Here is a 13,920-nt window from a genome sequence, read left to right on the forward strand (position 1 = left end):
CACGAGGAACAATATGAGCTGGAGCTCCTGTCCTGGGGCTGAGATGATCAGGCTTTTTGCTTTCCTTCTGCCTCATCACTGCAGGCTTCCTGGGAGTGCTGATGGCTGCAATTCTTCAGACCAAGGGGTTTTCCTCACTGATAAGCCAACAGCAATATCAACTTCTTAATTTTCTTCTGGCCAATACGGCTCCACAAAAAATGAGGACTACAGTATGAGGGGTTATCCCTGCAAAAGACTAGCAAATCTAGCATTGGTCTTTTCCTTTCTATCTCCCTTCTTCATTCTAGAAGTTAGTTTGCCCTCACTGTCTCGTTGCCTTCTGAAGGAAATTTTTGTTCACAATAAATGAAAAGAACTCACCTGTTGAAGGTGTGTGTCTGCCTCAAAGTTTTAAATGTAATTTGGCAGATGTGTCATGTGAGTTATCATAATATTTCACAAACACACCGGGAAACAGTGGAATGCTAAGTGAAATGAACAAGAGCTTGGGGTTTAGTTGGCCTTAGCAAACCTTCTTATGTAGCTTTTCCTTATCACTAATCATTTGCCAAGTATTCCATAAAACAAAACACAGACGGCTAAAGTGAAAAAAAAAAGGATCTGACACCCCAAACCAATGACTAATTTTGTTTGCCTAAAACACACCACCAACCATATGCTTGCTGCAGCTGGACATCTTAATGTGTGCTCTAAATGCCCACACCTTACTATACCTACTCTATGCTCCTCTGTAAATGTTTATGGTGCAATCGCTGCTACGAGCAACTTTATCCTCCAGCCAAGAAACATACATAGTGATGCTTTCTAAAGAGTTTTAATGAATAGAATGAGAAATAGCTAAAAGCTGTCACTCCCAGGATCTGGAAATGTATGCAGTTTCACCCATCAGTGTGTGTTCATTTTTCTCATCATCAATACAGTAATGTATGTAACAAGGTTTTTTTGGGTGGTTTTTTTTTTTTGGGAGGGTGATGGAGTAACACTTTATTATTGTGCTTAATTTGTTTTACATCTCATTTCATAAAGTGATGGCTAATTACACAACCATTAGCTGTATAAGTCTTTTTCTATTCTAAGGTTTTAAAATAGGGTGTATCTGAAGAGGGAGAAGAGAACTCATTCATAATGACAAAATTTTGTTACCAACTCTCTATTAGAGAGGAGATTGTATTTTATTTTCAGAGGTAACTTAAGTTTAGCATTTAAATGTCTGTGATGAAAAGCCTAATTTCATTTCAAATTCTCAGTCTTGAGAAAGCAGTAGTAAGATTTAATGACACTGGGAGGCAACTGAGGGCCGGCGTAAGGAGGTGGGTGGTCGGGGGTAAGTCAAGATCCTTAGGATCCAACTGGAGATGCCAAGTGCCCCAGAAGGCAATGTTTTCCTCCCATCTAATGGTTATTTAAGTCAAGGGAATATGCAAATATTGTCCAGGCTTCTAAGGATGTTTCCAATCTCCTAAAACAGTACACTCAGTACAACCTGTGAGTAATGCTTTTTCTTTTCTATTACTGGGCTTAATTCTCATTAGTATAAAATAGTAACGAGAAAGCCTATGTGGCTATTGTCTTCTCTATTTGTATAATCATTCACATCAATATCCTAGGTATATTGAGCAGACGCTTGCCTTCTGCCTCCTATCCACAGTTTTCAAATTTATTTAATGTCTGTCTTTGTTCACTGCAGAAAAAACAACCATGCTCAGATTTTCTCCCAATGTATGGTAAATGTGTACATTTATATTCTTTAAAAATCAGCTTTCTTCTGGCAAATACATTCTCTCTAGATAGGACTGTTTTTGATTTCTAAGAAATCAAAAGCAATTTTTGAACACTTTTAAGTTACATTTAACTCATCCTAAAATAAGGTGGGCTTTCTCCTACATTTAAATTTTCTTGACAATTCTTTTCCTGCTAGAAGAACTCAGGCCCAACTATCCCAAGATTTTTAGTGTGTTTTTTTTTCCTAAGATGTACTTTTTTGCCTTCTGTTCCTAGCTAGCAGTCTTTTCTTTGTCTCGTGTTTTAGCAATACCACTTGGTAAATACAGAATACTGACAGGAAGTGCATCTCCTCAGGATTACAAAATACCATAGACATTAAACCTTATAGCAAGCATCCCAGCAGCAATATGTCTCATTTTTCAGATTGAAAAGCAGATACGTGACAGTCAAGGTATTTAAGTAGCCATTGCTCAGTGTGTCAGTACCACAGCCCCCAGTATCCCTCGACCACTTTCTCCTCAAAAGCAGGACAAAATGTTTCTTTTTTTAAGATTTATTTATTTATTTATTTATTCATGAGAGACACAGAGAGAGGCAGAGACGCAGGCAGAGGGAGAAGCAGTCTCCATGCAGGGAGCCTGATGTGGGACTTGATCCTGGGTCTCCAGGACCACATCCTGAGCCACCAGGGCTGCCCAATGTTTCTGATTCAGTTTGAAATAAATGCCCACTAAAGCACTGACTTCTCAACCTTTTTGCCAGCAACAAATAATAAGAAGCATATTTCACATCCTATGTATGTATCTAGATCTGAAAAAGCCTCACCAAAAATATCTAACCTTCCTACACAACATATTTTGATATTTTCTTACTATTTTATTTGATTTTGTTTATAAGAGTGCTAGTCACAACCTACTAAATGGTTTTCATTATGCACTAGAGTTGTTGCCTACCACTTAAAAGCTACAATGACAGAATGAATAGACTTTTCCCATGCCATGAGCTAATGTTGGCTCCATGTATAGCAGGGTAAATCTTCATTAACTTTGATGGCCCTAGTACAGACTGTGGCAGTTACCTGAGCCAGCTTGAAGTTTATTTTTGAATAACCTATAAAGAATCTGCTAAACAAAATAATGTCAAAGTGGAAGGGGTATGTAACCTCTCAGAACAAGATACTTCTAACATTTTTGGATCATTATTTAAATGCAGCTGTGCTAATTAAATTTTAAATGAGTGTTAATTTTTCAGGTCAACAGATCACCTACTTAGAAAAACCTTGTTTGTTCTTAGCCCACAACATTTTGTAAACCAGAATATTGTCTTTAAGCTGAGCTAGGAAAATTTTAGTGTATCTTAACATTCAAACTTGGTGATGTTCAAAGAATAAAATCAGGTCTTTAAAAAATATATTTTGTAGTTCTGCCAGTCACTCTTTCTACATCTCCTCGAGGTCTCATCTAATAGCAACAACAGTAATGGGTATAGTATACAGTTCCTTCGTAGAATGCTTTAAACTTCAGAAAACTCTTTTATTTTGTGAACTGGTAATGGCCAGAAATCCTTGGATGACTGGATATTTTAAAAAGCATATAATGACATTTGCCAGACCCAAAAATGAAACTTAATATTTGGTTTGTTGTGCATCTGACAGATTACTCAATCCCATGAAGAAAGCCAGGTGTCTGGCCTGTAATGATTGCCTATATTTCAGAGGTCCAGCTCACCCCCTGCACTCCCCCCCCACAATTTGGAAGATATGAAAGAAGTTAAAATTTTCAAGGTAAAGGATCAAGCTATGTTCAGAAGTGGGAGTGTCATACAACCTCCCTTACATGGTGGTATCTACTCTAGAACTCAGAACAGATGTTTATCTTCCGTAAGCATTTAACATTTTGGCAAACTGAGGGCTTAGGAAGCTAAGGGAGTGAAGGACAGGCCAGGAAGTCCGGAATTCCTGGATATGAACCTAATCTCGGTCTGACTCTGTTTTTGCTCTAAATCAATGCCAAACTCTTCACACCTCAGCTGCTTTATAGCAGGCAAGAATTATGCTGAGGACAAAACTGTTTCCTGGGAATGTCTGAGGTTAAACGGTTAACATTACAGCCCTCATCCTCAAAGGAACTTCCACAGAAGGCAGAGTGCTCCTGGTACACCTTATTTACTGTCATTATATCAGGGAATCCAAATGCAATATTGGTGTCCTGTGAAACTGACCTCGTAAAGGTATCATGCCTTCCATTCCTAAATTCTTGTCTACTTTAGCAACAATCAATTATCTAACCAATTAGGAAAGTCATTCATGTGATTCTTACAGGTTTTTAAGGTAGCCGTAACACCTGGGAGGTGAGTGTTTTCTCTCAGTTAATACTGAGGTGAGTTAGGGGCCCTCATCCTTATCTGTCCCTTCCACCAAAAGGAAAACGTCCTAGCTACCCGAGTCTGGATTTGACAACCTGTGGACCAGCTCGTTGGTTCCTATCCTGAAAAGTCGCCCTGCATCCATCTGTGGCTCTGCCCACGCTGTCCTGGGCCCTTCAAAAGGCAGAATGTGGTTTCACTTTCTCCTCACCACCTCCTGATAAAAGAGCCCTGGTCTCTTCGTGGCATTTAATGAATGGTCCTCTCCTCCTGGATTTGGACTTTTGGCCTTTCCAACCGGTCATTAACTGGCAGGAAATGCCCTCCTTGGCAATCACTATTGTGTAAATAGAGCTATAAACTTTCGAAGGCCCCATGCAATTCCCAGACCCTAAAGCTGCACGTGTGTGTGTGGGGGGGACTCTTGATTATAACAGCACTGCTTTCCAAATTAAACTCAAACCACATGATACAGTCCATAAAATATACAAAACATGCAGTCCAGTGACAGATTTATTGTGGCCTTACAGAATAAAGCAAAAAAAAAAAATCTATATGGAAAACACTGCTACTTTTGACCCAAAGAGCCCCCAAACAGGAAGTTGAAAGCAAATCAGCCAGCTGTGGTCTCGCGGAGTCACGAAGGAGAACGAGGTGCAACCAGCATTTCCTGTCATTGCTTGTCACCATTTCTGAGTGCCTCTGTCTGAACTGTTTTCTTCGATGGTTAAAAATACGGAAATTTCTTTGGGGATGGATGGAAGGCCAGGAGGCGGCTTAAAAGTGAAAAAAAAATGTGACTTTTACCACACATCCCCACCCCCAGTTTACGTAGCACAGGTCACACGACCAGTCACTTGAACTCCTATATTTTAAGGAACTCAAGAATGGACCATATTAGTAAAATAAGTCTTTACAACCGGACATTAGCTAGCCTTATTGTTTTCTGTTCATTTAGGATCAATTTTGAGAGCTGCTATTATATTAGTAAGGGAGAGGATTGCAGACTGCAGCATCTCATAGAGGAGGAACTCACTTCTGAGACTAGGTCTCTCTGCCCTGGTTCCCTCTCACCACTCCACAAGGTGACTTCAAAGTGCGTGCGTGCATGAGAACTTTCCAAGGGAATCATATCTTAGATCCTTTTATTACTATTATCATTATCACACTCTTTGCAATACGTGGAGGTATTCTTGTCTTTTTCCAGCAGTATGAAATGCCAAGCCCTATGGCACATTGTTCCAGCCTGTCAACTTCGCTATACAAAGGATCTTTGGAAGGGGTTTTATCCAGAAAGTAAAAGCATTTTGCCCTCTTATTATCATGACGCTGAAGCTCTCAGTATGTACAAATGAGTCCCCCAGCAAAACCAGGTTTCTCTCTCTGAGAAAGAGGATTCATACATGTTAGCAAGGCAGCGAGTTGCCTGGGCAAAAGTCCCCCCACCCAAATCTAAAGTCTTTCTCAAAAAGGCCCTCTTGGGGTGCCTGTCAATCAGAGCCCAGATCCTGGCTCGCAGAAAGCTGGTAGCGCCCTTACTGACTGTGGCCTCTGCATCCACCTGAGGCCACTGCCACTATCACAGGCAATCATGAAACAGATCAGGTTACTTGGCACTCCAGTCTCCCACCTCACGTTTTCTGTATTTTGAAGCCTTTAGACCTAAAATGTGCCCTTATCACACATACGATTTTTCACTCCTAACTTCTGGTGAGCTAATAAGGTCTTTCTTCATGCTATCCAATTAGGAAAAATGCTCACATGAACTGAGGAGTTTAAATTGTTCTCAAGGGATCCCTGGGTGGCGTAGTGGTTTAGCGCCGGTCTTTGGCCCAGGGCGCAATCCTGGAGACCCGGGATCGAATCCCACGTCAGGCTCCCAATGCATGGAGCCTGCTTCTCCCTCTGCCTGTGTCTCTGCCTCTCTCTCTCTCTCTCTCTCTCTCTGTGACTGTCATAAATAAAATAAAAAAAATTTAAATTGCTCTCAAAATCACTTTGGAAAAGAATACACTCTTCTACTTTGGGATCTTCATTGATCACAGACAGCAAGCATTTTGAGAAGCATCTGTGTACTGTGAACCCACAACTGGACCATCTCTCGAACACCTGACTTTTCAGAGAACAAATGCAACCTCCATGTGGGCGCTGCAGGGAAATGTGGCCTCCACTGTTCCATGGGTCTTGCTGAATGTGTCTCTATACATTTTTTAACAATGCAGAAGCAGCATTACATCGTACCTGAATCGAATCTTAATAGAGCAGCCACTTTAACAGCACTTGATCACCTCATTTTCTTGGTCTGTAAAGCACAAAATAGGAATTATACTAAGGGCTATATGCCCAAGATAATATTATACGCGGTGCTTTTGTTTTGCATTGTTTTGTTTTCCTTCATGAAGGTTGAGGACTACCAGGCAAAAGGTGAAATGCAAGCTCTCTCGTTTTTACTGGCTTTTTTTTTTTTTTTTGCTAACAGCCCCCACCCCCCGCCCCAATCCTACCCCCTTGTTTGGTCTCTTCATACTGCCACATAAGGGGAGATTGCTTGAGGCTGTACCTAAAGAGTGATGGTCCTCTGGGCACAAAAGATAATTGTGGGAGATGCGAAATGGCAGCTCTTGTGTCTCTTGTACCATGTGGACTTTGCTTTCTGGATCCAGTAAAAAGAGGCGCTATTCATACCTGTATCCTGGTAAATAAAAAACTATGCAAATTCAACCTCCAAATGGGCAGTGTTTAACTGAAAATGAGACAGCTCTCAGCGTCCTTTTGGTTTTTGTCTGTAACTTCATCACTTTCTAAACTACACGTGGCACAAGGCTTCCAAGTCCCTGTATTTCTCATTTTTTTTCTTTTTCTTTTAATCTGGTGCAAAGGTTCGAAGAACTATTTCTACAGAACTTCTTGTTGAAGACTGATTTCCCTGAGACGGGAGGCAGATACAGGTAAATGTAACTGCATGTGATAGAAAAAAACAGCAGCTGGCTTGCAGGCTACTCCTTGAGGACTCAGCCCAAAGGTTGCCGCTGCTTGCTCTGCCCTGAGCCTGTTCCAGCTGTTACCGTGGCTGCCACAGGACACTCACCCTGGGCTTCAGTCCGATTGTTGCTGTTGTGGTTATTACTGATTTTGCGGGGAGGAGGGGGGACGCTAAAGATAGAGATACTGCTACCTGAAATCACAGGAAAGATGTTGATAAAAATCTAAGGACCAGTTAGAAAGACTAATCTACACTTCTATTTAACAAACTTTTATGGAGCGCCTACTACATGCCGGGCATGGAGGATGTGAGACCAGAAAACCCAGCCAGCTGCCTGATAAGTGGCCCAGGGACCCCTGAACAAGCCCGAAGATACGTCTCTCAAACTTCCACATCCATTACAGGAAATGCCAGGAAGCTCAGGATGCAAAGAATCCGACGCAGATAATTTTGAAGCAGTTTGAATGATTCAAAATGGAAAAGAAGAGCCAGTTGGGATACCTGGGTGGCTCAGCGGTTTAGTGCCTGCCTTCATCCCAGGGCGTGATCCTGGGGTCCTGGGATCGAGTCTCACATCGGGCTCCCTGCATGGAGCCTGCTTCTCCCTCTGCCTGTGTCTCTGCCTCTGTGTGTGTGTGTGTGTCTCTCATGATTAAATAAAATCTTTAAAAAAAAAGGGGGGGGGGGGAAGAAGAGCCAGCAAACTGCCAAGCTCTAGGATGCTCCCATGGCCTCAGGAGATCAAATAGCCTGTCAGAAGTTTCTAGTGCCAACTCCCCACATTTCGGTCCAGACTGCCTTTCTCAATTGGAGGCCCTTTCTTCCTGGGCCTGTTGAGTTCACCCATGGTGCAGGCATAAAACAAACTCCTGCCTGAAATGGGAAACAAATCACTCTTACTCATAAGCCAATTTGGCACTGATGGAAGTGGGCCTTGAGAGTGGACATAGTATTTAACAAGCGTGCCTAATTGATTCCTAAATCTCTAAACAGGCTCTTTTCTTCCCCTTAACACTTTGTCCTCACGGCTGTTACAGAGTTCTGGGATGACTGTGCTGGAGTTTCTTGAAAAGCATCATATGCACACAGAGGGAAAATTTATGTGTGTATCATATATACATGCACGTGAATATACACATAGATACATATGCATATTATACTCACATACATACATACACTACACTACACAGACACATGCTCATGTGCATTTAAATCAAACTTCTGGGATGCCTGGTTGGCTCAGTGGTTGAGCACCTGCCTTTGGCTCAGGGTGTGAACCCAAGGTCCTGGGATCAAGTCCTGCAACAGGCTCCCTGCATGGAGCCTACTTCTCCCTCTGCCTATGTCTCTGCCTCTCTCTGTGTCTCTCATGAATAAATAAATAAGATCTTTTAAAAAAAAAGACATTTAAATCAAACTTCCTTTCATTCTTCCTTTCTCTTGAGTATCCTTTTCCCAAAAGTTCATTGCCTGGAATTGAATAGATACTTGCCCATAATCCTCCAGGCAGAAGTCAACGCATGGCTATATACATTGTTCAAAAGTGACAACTAATTTGTGCACGCATGTATGTGTGTGCTTGTGTGGATGTGCCCAGACAACCTGGGAATACCTTTATTTCTGATCCAAAAATAAGGTCCCTCTTCCCAGACTGCATTATGCCTCCAACCAATCTTTTAAAAACACTGTCGCTCCATTTAATATGAAGTAGAAATAAATGATGGATTGATATTGCGTTTTTACTAAAATGAGCTGGAAAAAAACATCTCTCTGATCCCTTTTAGATCACATGGATGTCATTAACACTTGGTAATGTAATAGATACCTTATTTATCCTAATCCTCAAAGGTGTCCCTCCAACACTGTCATTTGGCTGTCTTGAGACGATATATAACCATTTAGGAAGAGCAGGATGCCCTGGAACCATCTGGTTTCCTTAAGATCTGAAAGCCCACATGAATACAGATCTAATTGCTTTCTTTTTGGTCATAATTTGTGTTTGTTTGTTGTTTGGTTGGTAATTAAAATTAAACGACTTGCTCCCAAACACAGTTTATTCTCCTAGGGAAAAAAGAAAAATTGCCACCTCATTTTATCTGAGGTACACATTTCCTTCTATTTTCGAAGTGACAACCATATCACACCTCAGGAGGGGCAGAAAAAGTCCACAAAGAAACACAACTTCTGACTTCCGTTTTCTGACATAACATACACTGAGAATGGGGTTGGGGGGAATCCATCTGTTCAGCCTGAGAGACCCTGTTCAAGAAAACACAAGACTGTGGAAGAACCTTGAGGTAGAGGTGACTGTAGCCTTGTGGTCTTTCAGACACTAGTTTTTTTGTTTTTGTTTTTGTTTTTTTTTTTTGACACTAGTTTTAACATGGCAGTGACCATTATCTACTTTTAATTACAGGATCAGATTACTTGTCAAACATGTAACTTATTCTTATCTGCTATCCCCCAATCCCTGTTTGTTGTCCTACCAGACAACATCATTTATTTCCAAACGGGAAAATACCATCCCCTTCCTGAATGTATTGTGTTATTAAGTAGGAGCAGTGTATGATTTTCAGAATGAAAATTTTCATCGCTTGATGGCTTCTCACCCCCTTCCTCCTATCCCCTCTCACATCTAAAGACAGCTGGGTAGAGAACAAAATTGTACTTCAAACTATATTGTCAGCATTTGCAGAGCAGCCAATAGACTGTCACTGTTCCAGCACGTGCAGTACAAAACCTTTTTTTCCTTCCCCCAAGCTGCTCTGGTTACTTCTTCATACTGTAGAGCTGGGCAAGATAATAAAATACCTACTGGTCAGAAAAATGAATTACATGAGAGCCTAGAGGTACAGTGAGAAGCAAATAGAATGCAGACAATTAGGAAAATGGACCATCTCACCTACTTTAAATTTTTCAGTTCCTGCAGGTACACAAAAATGTACTGTTGCAATTAAAAGCTGGGCACGAAATCTGCTCCTTTGTGAATTTACAAAATACTCATTTTTTCTTTTCTGATTCAACATCTTGCAAGTATCTACTTTGCATGAAGCTTTGCTTAGGTAAAGGGTGGGTGCAAGGGAATACCAAAGATACTTTGGATACCAGCTCATAATCATAGGTTTTATATCCCCCTGAAAGAGCAGCTGCTGTAAAATGCCTGGAGTGGACAGTTGAGGAAAAAAAGGTAGTTTATAATAGTCCTGGGAATCATTATGACTGCTTAAAGCAGCAAAGGAAATTAGAGAAATGAAGTAGCTCTTAGAAGTAGAGCAAAACATGCAGTCACCACCTCCAGCCTCGCACTATATCAATTCTCTCTCAAAATATTTTTTTTCTGGCAAACCCCTTCACTGATGTTTTCACACAAGGTCTCCAATCTCCTCACTATATGAAGCTGCAGCATGTTAACCGGCAAAACTTCCCCCTAACGTCTCTGACACTAGTTTAGCTGGTGTATTCTGGCCTCAAGGTTTAATCTTTTTACTTTTTCTTTAAGGATGCTTTTGGTCCAAAGTCATTCAGCACCAAGGCAGCACATCAGGGGGCCAAGTGTGTTGAAGTGAGATCTAAGTCTTTAAGCACTAAAAATGGGAGAAGTTGGTCTGGGTCACCCTCCACCCCCCTTCCCCAGGGCAACAACACAGGTATCTGTTTGCTCTACCTGCAGGAACTCTCCTTTCAGATGTGAAGCAATGAATCCCCTACACACTTCTCTCAAAAACGATCTGGAAACACTGACGCAAAATTCATTGTATAGTAAATTCCACTGTAAACAGTTCCTTTTTTCCTTTCTAGGCACACCGCAGCACCTGGGCAGGAAAACTGCACTGTTCTTTAATAGGTGCAAAACAATCTCTTTCACCCCTTTCCAGAAGCTTGCTAAATTTAGCAGAAGAGTCTGCCAGCCAGTAGCTTCTATTGCTCAGGAAGAAGTAAAAAGTGGACAGAGGCAGAATATCAGCCAGCTATAGGCAAAAGCCCTTTTACACTGTTTAGGGAAGTTTCCGTAAACGTGAAGGCAGCCCCCAAAGGTACTGCATACTGAGGGAAAATTTTAAAAACAACTTTAAAAAGTTGTTATTTAAACATCTGCATAGGCAAAAAGAAGGTACGAAAATAACCAGAAAAATCCGAGGTCTCTGGTAAGCCTCATTGTCAATATTCCTTTTATCGGAGGTTGGGGAGAACCACGGATGAATTATATTAAGGATGCCTAGTCACTTGGATTGCTATTTCAAGTGTCCACTTTCCAACCATCACATCAGTAATCACCCAGACTTATCTATTAAACCAGGGAGTCAACGCAGTGAAAAATCAGCAGTCATTTCAAAATTAAATCTTGTAATAATTGTTTTAATTGATGCTTTCCCATGAAGTTAATACATTCGTAGAGAAAGGATACCAGCTCATAATCATAAGCTTTATCTCGTATGTGCGGATCCATGCCCAATTAAGCAATTTGGGAATATCTAGGAAAAAAAAGAACTCCTCTAAAACACACTACCTCCAGTACAGCAATATAATAAATTCAACCTCACTGTTGTATCTATACATATCAATCAATAGACAGTAGTCGGAGAAGCACACAGTAGGTCCACTACAGTAATGCTAGAACTACACAAATAAATCACCTGGATGTTAAGTTTCATTACTTGCCTTGATTTAATTTCTTTTTCTTAAAAAAAATTTTTTTAAATTTATTTACGATAGTCATACAGAGAGAGAGACGCAGAGACACAGGCAGAGGGATAAGCAGGCTCCATGCACCGGGAGCCCGACGTGGGATTCGATCCCGGGTCTCCAGGATCGCGCCCTGGGCCAAAGGCAGGCGCCAAACCGCTGCGTCACCCAGGGATCCCTAATTTCGTTTTCTTACCATAAAAGCTGACTGTGTGAATGCTAAAAATAAAGTTACCTTTTGCTAAAAATAAAGTACTTTTACACTATGTTTAGGGAAGTTCTCATAAACGTTGAAGTGAAGGCAGCCCGTTAAGCCTCCTAAAATCTATCCTCCTGCCCTTCAGATGCCGGTAGTAAAAGCGAGCTGCCAAATGTGTTGATCCAGAGCGGGAAAAGACAAGGCTCTGCAAGGAAGCTGGGGCACTGCTCACGATATCGCACGAACACGGGGGAATTAGGTGTTAAAAGCCTTTGCTGATGATATGCCACGCAAGAAATGCATTTAAATCATACAGCAAAAAAAAAAAATCCGTATAGAAGTATAAAAAGAAGAAGAACACGAAGGAAAAGGCAGAGAAAAGGAAAGACGGAAGAACAGGAAGAAGAAGAAAGATTAAAACCCCCAAATTGCAGCAAAGTTGCAGTATTACTTTTCCTTTGACTTGCCACTTGAAAACTAAAGTTTAAAAGGCATTTGATTTCGTTGGCGTCCCAGGCAGGCAGCCGCTCTCACAACCCCGGCTCAACTCCAGCCTTACCTTATGCTGCCAGCGCAAACCCGGGGGCTAAGGGGTCTTGCTCTCAGCGGCAGCGGCGGGGGCAGCGACAGCGGCACATGCCATCTGTTAGCAGCAGAAGCAAAAGCAGCGCTGCGCGAGGTGGCCCCGGTGCCGGGGGAGCATTTAGCAGGGGTGCGTAGTGAATGCCGCCATTTTAAAGCGAGGCTCCTGAAATCATTAGATATAAGCAAATTAAAGCCCGCCCCACCTACAGAAGTTCATGACTGGGACGTGCAACCCTGCTCCGAGTCGCCGCTGTGGGGTGTAAAATGTCAAAGGCGAGAGACGCGCGCACAGGGACTCCCGGACTGAGGCGACGATCCCGGTGCTTCCCCGGCCCCTCCGCCCCGACCCCCCCGGGCTCGCGCGAGCCTCCCTTCGGGCCCCGAGGCGAGGAGGTTCGCTTTGGCTCCCAAGCGCGGGGGCCCCCGGCCGGAGCAGGCCGGCGCCCTGGAGCGTGGGGGGCGCCCGGCCCGGGCCTCCCCCCCACTTCTCCCAAGCTCTTGGTTTAGTCCGCGCGGAGCACACCTCAGGGCTCTTGGCTCCCTCGCGGCGGCGGGCGTGGGGCTCCCGCCCCGGCTAGTAGCTGCTATGGCAACCCGGGCCCCAACCCCGCCCGGCCTCGCCAAAGGCGTGCCCCGCACCCGCCGGCAGGGTAGAGCCCGCGGCCGCCGCCGGTCCCCCTCACCCCCCACCCCCGGCGCCCCGTCAGCGGGACGCGCCGCGGGAATGGCGCTCATGGGGGGTTTCAGGCGCCAAAAACGGCAACTCGCGCGCAACTCCTCGGGCGGGTCGAGAGGCGCTCGGGCAGCGGGAACGCTGGGCCGGCCCTCAGCCGCCCGGCCCCGCCCCGCCCGGCCAGGTAGCGCGGCGCGCCCCGCACCGTCACAGCCGCCGCCGCCGCCGCCGCCACCGCTAACCTCACCTGGCTCGGCACGCGCGGCTCCCGGCTTCGGCTGGCCGCTGCGGACGGGGCGGGCGGCGGGCGGCCCCCGCTCCCGCGCCCACCCGTTCCTGTCGTTGGCCTCCTTCCCGCCGCTCCCAAAGAGCGCCAAAAGTCGCGCCCCCGCTCCGAGTGCGGGCACTTTCCTTCTGCAGGGCGCTGTTCCGTCGCCAAACGTATTCTTTGTGTGCTTCGTTCATTCGTGCGTGGTTCTCTGAGAGCGTCGCGCGGGCTTTATTCTCAGGGGGTGTGGCGCCTCTCCCCCCCAAACCCGGCGGCCCAGCCTCCGTTACAAAGGCTCTCAGTCGTTTCTTTATTAAAGGAACGGGGGACAAATCATAACGCTCAGGTTTTACAAAAGCGAAAACAAACAGAGCTCGCGCACATCCCTGAAGAGGGGGCAGGGAGGCGGCAAAGTTTCTAGAGCTTCAGGAACTGAA

The 13,920-nt window shown here is 44.1% G+C and overlaps 1 protein-coding gene across 5 annotated transcripts in view; it reads right to left on the bottom strand.

Moving 5' to 3' along the window:
- Positions 1 to 13,554, bottom strand: part of MBNL3 (muscleblind like splicing regulator 3) — a 111,500-nt gene extending 97,946 nt beyond the window's left edge. For 4 of the 5 annotated variants that reach the window (XM_055338903.1, XM_055338901.1, XM_055338902.1 and 1 more), the window contains exon 1: positions 12,517 to 12,695. The gene's annotated coding sequence lies outside the window, so the exon portion shown is untranslated. Of the gene's footprint in view, positions 1 to 12,516; positions 12,696 to 13,462 lie in introns of those variants that run through there. The other variant, XM_055338900.1, reaches the window with a different exon arrangement.
- Between the last annotated feature and the right edge of the window lie 366 nt (positions 13,555 to 13,920).

This window comes from Nyctereutes procyonoides, unplaced genomic scaffold (genome assembly GCF_905146905.1).
Source record: "Nyctereutes procyonoides isolate TBG_1078 unplaced genomic scaffold, NYPRO_anot_genome, whole genome shotgun sequence".
NCBI lineage: Eukaryota > Metazoa > Chordata > Mammalia > Carnivora > Canidae > Nyctereutes > Nyctereutes procyonoides.